Raw genomic sequence first — 6,000 nt, forward strand, 5'->3', positions numbered from 1 at the left:
GCACGGGCTGCAGGTGCCTGTGTATCACCGTGGCTCCCAACACAAGGGAAGTACTGTGCCTCTGGTTGGGGACTGACACACAAACAGTGATGTTGCTTTTTGTCATTAAACCAAGTGGTTAATGTCCTTCTCTTTAAGACTTGGCACATTCTATTAATTTCATGAATTGATTCATTCTTCCGTTTGTACTCATCTCCAGAATATGCAGTGAAGTAGACACAAGAAGCAGCATATGACATAGTCTTAACCTTTAAGGATCTTATTAGCTAGAGAAGGAAGAAGCACGGCAGTCAAGGCAGCACTGATGAATTCTCCAAGTGAGAAAAACATCTAACATAGGAAGCAGGCATTCTGAGAAGGGAGGGATCACTAGAGGTTACAATAGCTGGGGAATGTGTCATGGAAGTAAGCGATTCAAACTGCCCAAGGAATTGCAGTCGATGGGGAAATGCTGTCTGAGGTGTGTGGCTCCTGGGTCCCCATGGCCTAAGGACTCTGTGCCAGCTGTCAGTCCCTCTCTCAGGGTGAGAAGACAAAAGGGAATCTCCCTGGGCTCTGTTTATTGATATGTAATAGAGTTCCTTTCCTTCTCAATATTACTGCTCATTGTTTGATTGACATTTAATTTCATTTATTCATTCAAGGAACATAATACTGTTCTTGAGATAAATCTACTGATACTTCCACGTTTCCACATCAGCCTGACACTGAACTAGAGCATCATAGAGCAGAGACAAACTAAAATCACTTTTGTCTCCATCTTCAGTCACTTCATCTGTTGGTTCTTTATTGCCTTTAGATATCTGTCCACGTGGCTCTCTCGCCTTTCTCTGCTCCCCCAAGAACACTTCAGACACAGGTGCAGCCCCAAGTGTCCTGTGCCATTTCCTTACTATCCCTTCATACTCTTCTCTCCGGGGTGACCTGGCCTGTTCCCAGGGCTTTCCGTTGGCGGCGATGCTCAGAGAGAGCACTTTATTGACCATGTGGAAACAGAAAGTCTAGCTACAAACCAAGAAAAGACCCTTTAATTTAGTCTTGGTTGAAAGTAAAATAGACTCTAGTTTGCAGTGGCATTTGATAGGGTTTGTGAGAAAGAAAACTATTATGTCAAATTTCCAAAAGTCTGTGTTACTAAGATAAAGTTATTTATATCCAATGACCCGGAACTCAGGGAAAAGGGGCTGTTAAGAGTCCAGACAATTGGGGCAAGTTTTTATGTAATTTCAATTTACACAAATTGGCCCTTTCTTATGTTTACAGGCAAGGAACAAGAAGCTTTGATATCAACTCCCCAGGAAAATAACTTGTAACGGCAAAGCTTGTGATCACAAAGAGCTCAAAAGGTATTGTAGCGTTCATTGAATCCTCAGAATGTCTGTGGAGGCAGTATAATTTGTTTAGCTGAGTTATAAATAAAGTCACAAAGCTTTTATTACTTTAACTCATCTCTTTGTCTTTTGTTCTCTCTCTCTCAGCAAACCACATGAAATAAAGAGCTGTAGTAGACATACCCTAGAGCCGAGTCTCTTTGCTGGTCCTGCTGTTTGGGGGTTACGTTCTCCAGATAGAGACTGCCAGGAAGAGTAGGTACCAGGTAGTGCATGAGTTCCATAGGTGCCAGAACATGGCACAGCCACTGTCAGGCTTCAGCTGTGCCCTGGAGAAGGGCGGAGTACCCTGGTATTATCCACACCAGCTGCACAACCAAACAGCCCTCCAAACTCTGTTAGATTCTGGTCTTGGAACCTAAGTGAAGCTAACAATCAGAGTCTTCATACCTTGGGTCTATCTCTCTTCATTTCTGAAAATGGCACAAACAAGGAAAGTTCTGCTGAATTTCATGAGGTTGTGAGGGTGTTTTGTTGCCTGACACAGTTTCATGGGAACCACAACCTGTGAACTTTCCACTTGCCCCCTCCATCTCTATCACGTCCTCTCTGGGGTTAAATGAGTTTAACCTCAAACTTGTGAGCCAGCAAGTGGGGAAGGCAATTTAATTGTCATTGAGAACCTACCATTTTCCTTTAACTTGGCTACAACACGGACTCATTTAACTTTTACAACAACCATGATACATATTTTATTCCCATCTTCTGAGCCAGGGGGCCCTGGGAGGTTAAATAACTTTCCCAAGGTTTTAGAGCTAATAAGTGCCAGAGACAGAATTTGAGTCTAGGTCTAAAGTTATGGCAATTTTGATGGCCATGTACCCCAAAGAGAGAAAGATAGGCCAGTTCTCTTTCCTCTTTTACCCATCACTGTCTTTGCTAAAGGGCTGAGGAATTGTTTGGAGGTGGGAGATTCCTCCCCAGTGTCCCATGGTCCTAAAGCCTCACTCCTAAGACCCCAGTTCCTCCACCAAGAGTTGTCAGAGTTCGTGCTGGGACGCAGGCCTGGGGCTGCACCCTGGGCAGGGCAGGGTGCAGGGAGCTTCACAGCCACTATCATAGTCCTCAGCAGCCAGCTGTCCCTCGGTGTCCTTCGGGTTAGAGCCAGTTGGTATTGCAGCAGTTCCTTAACTAAATCTCTCTCCCAGGGACCATCAAATCTCCAAGAAGGAGGATGGTGGGAGAACCACATACCCAGACCCACTGCTGCACTTTATCCCCTGACAGGCTGGACCCCGGTGAGGAAAATCAATGGCAGAGTGACCTCCGGCCAAGGCCTGTCCTCCGTTCACTTTCCCCAGGGGGCAGGGCAGTCTCAGCTTGCTCTGCACCAGTCTTCATGGGCTCCTCTGGAGTGGGACTCACTGTTGCAGGACTCCCCACAATCACAGGGGACCAGGAGAGGTTAGGGATTTCCACCCTTTCAGAGGAGAGGGGTAACAAAGTTGGCTGAGATCCCAAATTTCTCAGCCTCAGCTAGCCGCAGAGGCTCTGTGGGGGACTTGCCCACTGATATAGGCTCTCTTGACTTTGGATCAAGTCAGAAGAATTACTGTTTGTGAGGCAAAAACGAGCCACAGAACTTAAATCACAGAGCAAGGTATCATCAGTCAAAGCTGGGGCAAGGGCAAAGCAACTGGGTGTAGGAAGTGCTGTGGGCTTCTGATTAGAAGACAGGTTTAAACCCTGTCCAAAGGACGAAGACCATTTATGGAGCTAGTCAAAGGCTGTTGATTCACCTTTCTTCTGGAAGCTGGCTACAGTAAAAATTAAAAACTGAATTTGGTTTTCCCTGTTTAAAAATGTGGGGGGATCACAGAAAGGTGTCTTTCCAGGCTCTGAAGGCTTCTAGGTTCACCCTGGTTGACAATGGAATTTAGTCACTTGGCCTGCGCACCCAGATTCCTCTGTGGTGGTGGTGTTTGCAGTTTGGTTTTGTTGTTATAGGATATGGGAGGTAGTGATTCATGAGAAAGGAGACTTGTAAGAAATCTCTAATATCATGGCATCATAATCATAATACTGATGATTTAGCCCCCATGTGTGAGTGGTTCTTTATTGGGCAGCATACTTAACCCATTAAATGGAAAGAAGCCCTGCCTTCTTGAAGCTTCCAGTCTGAATTAAGATGGTTCTTACATGCAGGGCAGACAGACATAAGGCCTAGTGCAAAAACACCAAAAGGTTATCCCTTCGGAGTAACCATGTCATTAACACTGTGAACAAGCACCTGTGGACAGGTGAGCAAGGAATGAACCATGGCATGCCCTGACATTCCTGTCCCAAAGTCAGGCTACAATGGCTCAGCAATAGGGTCCTTGGCCAGCTCAGCAGCCTATTCCTCTCTCTGACGGTGTGAATGGAGGAAAGAGGGAGAGATTCTTGAATAGAGACATACTGAATAAAAACTTCACAATGACTTTTCTTGTCCACATCCCGGTTTTATAGATGAGGATACTGAGGCTCGGGTGGCTTGGCCAAGGGCACGCATCTTATAAAAAGTTATATCACATCTTTCTGCTCTGTCATATATGTCAATTACACCAATTTACAATCTGCATCTGATCCCTGCTAATGTTCTGCTTCTGACGGCAGGGGAGCAGGGGAGATAACCCTCCTTCTTGACAGAAATCTCAAAGGTTAAACATATCCTCAAACTAATTTCCATTAGTAGAATATCAAGAATCTGACATGCATTCATTCATCCCAAATGATCTGGAACCTATGTATATTTTGGAAACACCTTTTAGTGTTACCATTTTCATAAGTTAAATACATTATATAAAGTCATATCTTCATTTATTGGAATGTTGATTTTTAACCCAAATTTCTTGATCTGACATTCTGGCAATACTGAAGCATTAATAGTCAGTAAGGCTCCACAAGCTACTTCTCCAAGTAACAAATTTGCATTTTAATCTGCACCTTAAATGGCTGAACTCCAAAGTGTGACTAATGGATAATAATTTCAGATCTCACAGTAGGTTAGTAGGGATGTAATTCTTTTAGTGGAGGAAATTTGTGTGTGTATCAAATTTTACCATATAAATGATTAACCTATATGTAAAGCCAGTCAAGCTAAAATAAGGAATTCTGGGAAATTTCAAGTACAAATCATGCTCATGCTCATTTTTTTGATGTTAGAGACAACATTCAACTGGAACAGCACTGCTGTCCCTCTGGCCGTTTCCCGGAACTACAGAGGAGCAACTTTTCCCTGGTCTTGGGCAGTGGTGTCCACCCTCGGCTGCACGCTCTGGCCACAAGTGCAGAGCAGCATCCTCCCTTGGAGGAGAATTCCCTGTGGTGTAAGAAGATCTTACAGAATGAATCCTCAGAGACCTCTGCTGAGCTTTACCAGGTTGTTCCCTGTTTTATGTTTCAGAAGGAGCCAGAGAGGTCAGATGGAACACTGGCCCCAAATACATGAAGTTGCCCTTTTGAGTGACAGCATTTACTTCAGAACCAGCTGCTAAGTGCCCCCAATCCCTCCATAAAATCACAGCTGATCCAGGGAGGTGACAGCTCACGTCAGTCTACTGAAAGCAAATGTGCCTCTGGGTGGATTCTAAGTGGAATTGCGACTTAATCCACTGAGAATGAAGTGGAAGATATCACAGATTCATGTGTGGGGGAGTCTTCCTTTTTGGGACACTCATCATAATTAGAATGAATGTAGCTAAGAAAAGGCAGTCCTAAACAGGACCTGGACTGTTGAGGAGGTAGAAATTTGGAAGAGATCTTTGCCACCATTGTTCACTGGGCCCTTTGCCCACCATCACTCCCCATGTTCTCTGATGGTCTTATATTTGGAGAATGAATTGATTGGGGCCTTCAGGGAGCCGTGGGCACCTCTGGGCTGAAACAGGGCAGGACCTGTTGGAAGTCATTTATTTGGACCTTGCTCGCTGAAGGTCATATGTAAGAAGAAACTTTCACAATGTCCTATGCTAGTGCTTTTCAAATTTATTTCCATCTGAGATCCATTTTGGCTAGGCAAATACCCCATGGGCCTCTACCTCTTCAGCTCTTTCTTGCAAATATAAAATAAGCTCATTGGAATGAATAAAGAGAATGGTATTGCTTTGGCTCAAACACTAATGAGCACTTACTTTGTCATAGTGTAAATATTAAAGTTATAAGAGAGAGCCCAGGGACCAACTAATTATTTTAAAGGTCCAAAGTACTTGCAGAGTGTCCAAAATTCTACTTGAAGAACTATGCCTCCATTTAGTGTTGACAATCTTGAGTTCACTAAACCCAAAGTCTCTGCTGCCTCCAGGGACCAACCAGAGGGAGCTCCTTCTAGAACCATCGATGTTAGAGCTAGAAACCTTAGTCTTTTTTTAAATTTTATTGTTTAAGGTATTACAAATAGTAGTACATATGTCTCTTCTTCCCCCCGCCCACTGACCTCCCCCTGGCCTCCCCCACCCCCCAGCACTTCCCCTCATCCCCCCGCCCCCAGTGTCTTCAGTCTGTTGGTTGTGCTTATATGCATGCATACAATCCTTCTGTTGAACTCTTACCCCCCCTAACCCTCCCCTACCTTCCCGCTGGTCTGCACTTATTTTATAGGTGGGAAACTGAGGCCAGCAAGTGCAAAGAT

The sequence above is a fragment of the Cnephaeus nilssonii genome (assembly GCF_951640355.1).
Source record: "Cnephaeus nilssonii genome assembly, chromosome: 4".
Classification (NCBI taxonomy): domain Eukaryota; kingdom Metazoa; phylum Chordata; class Mammalia; order Chiroptera; family Vespertilionidae; genus Cnephaeus; species Cnephaeus nilssonii.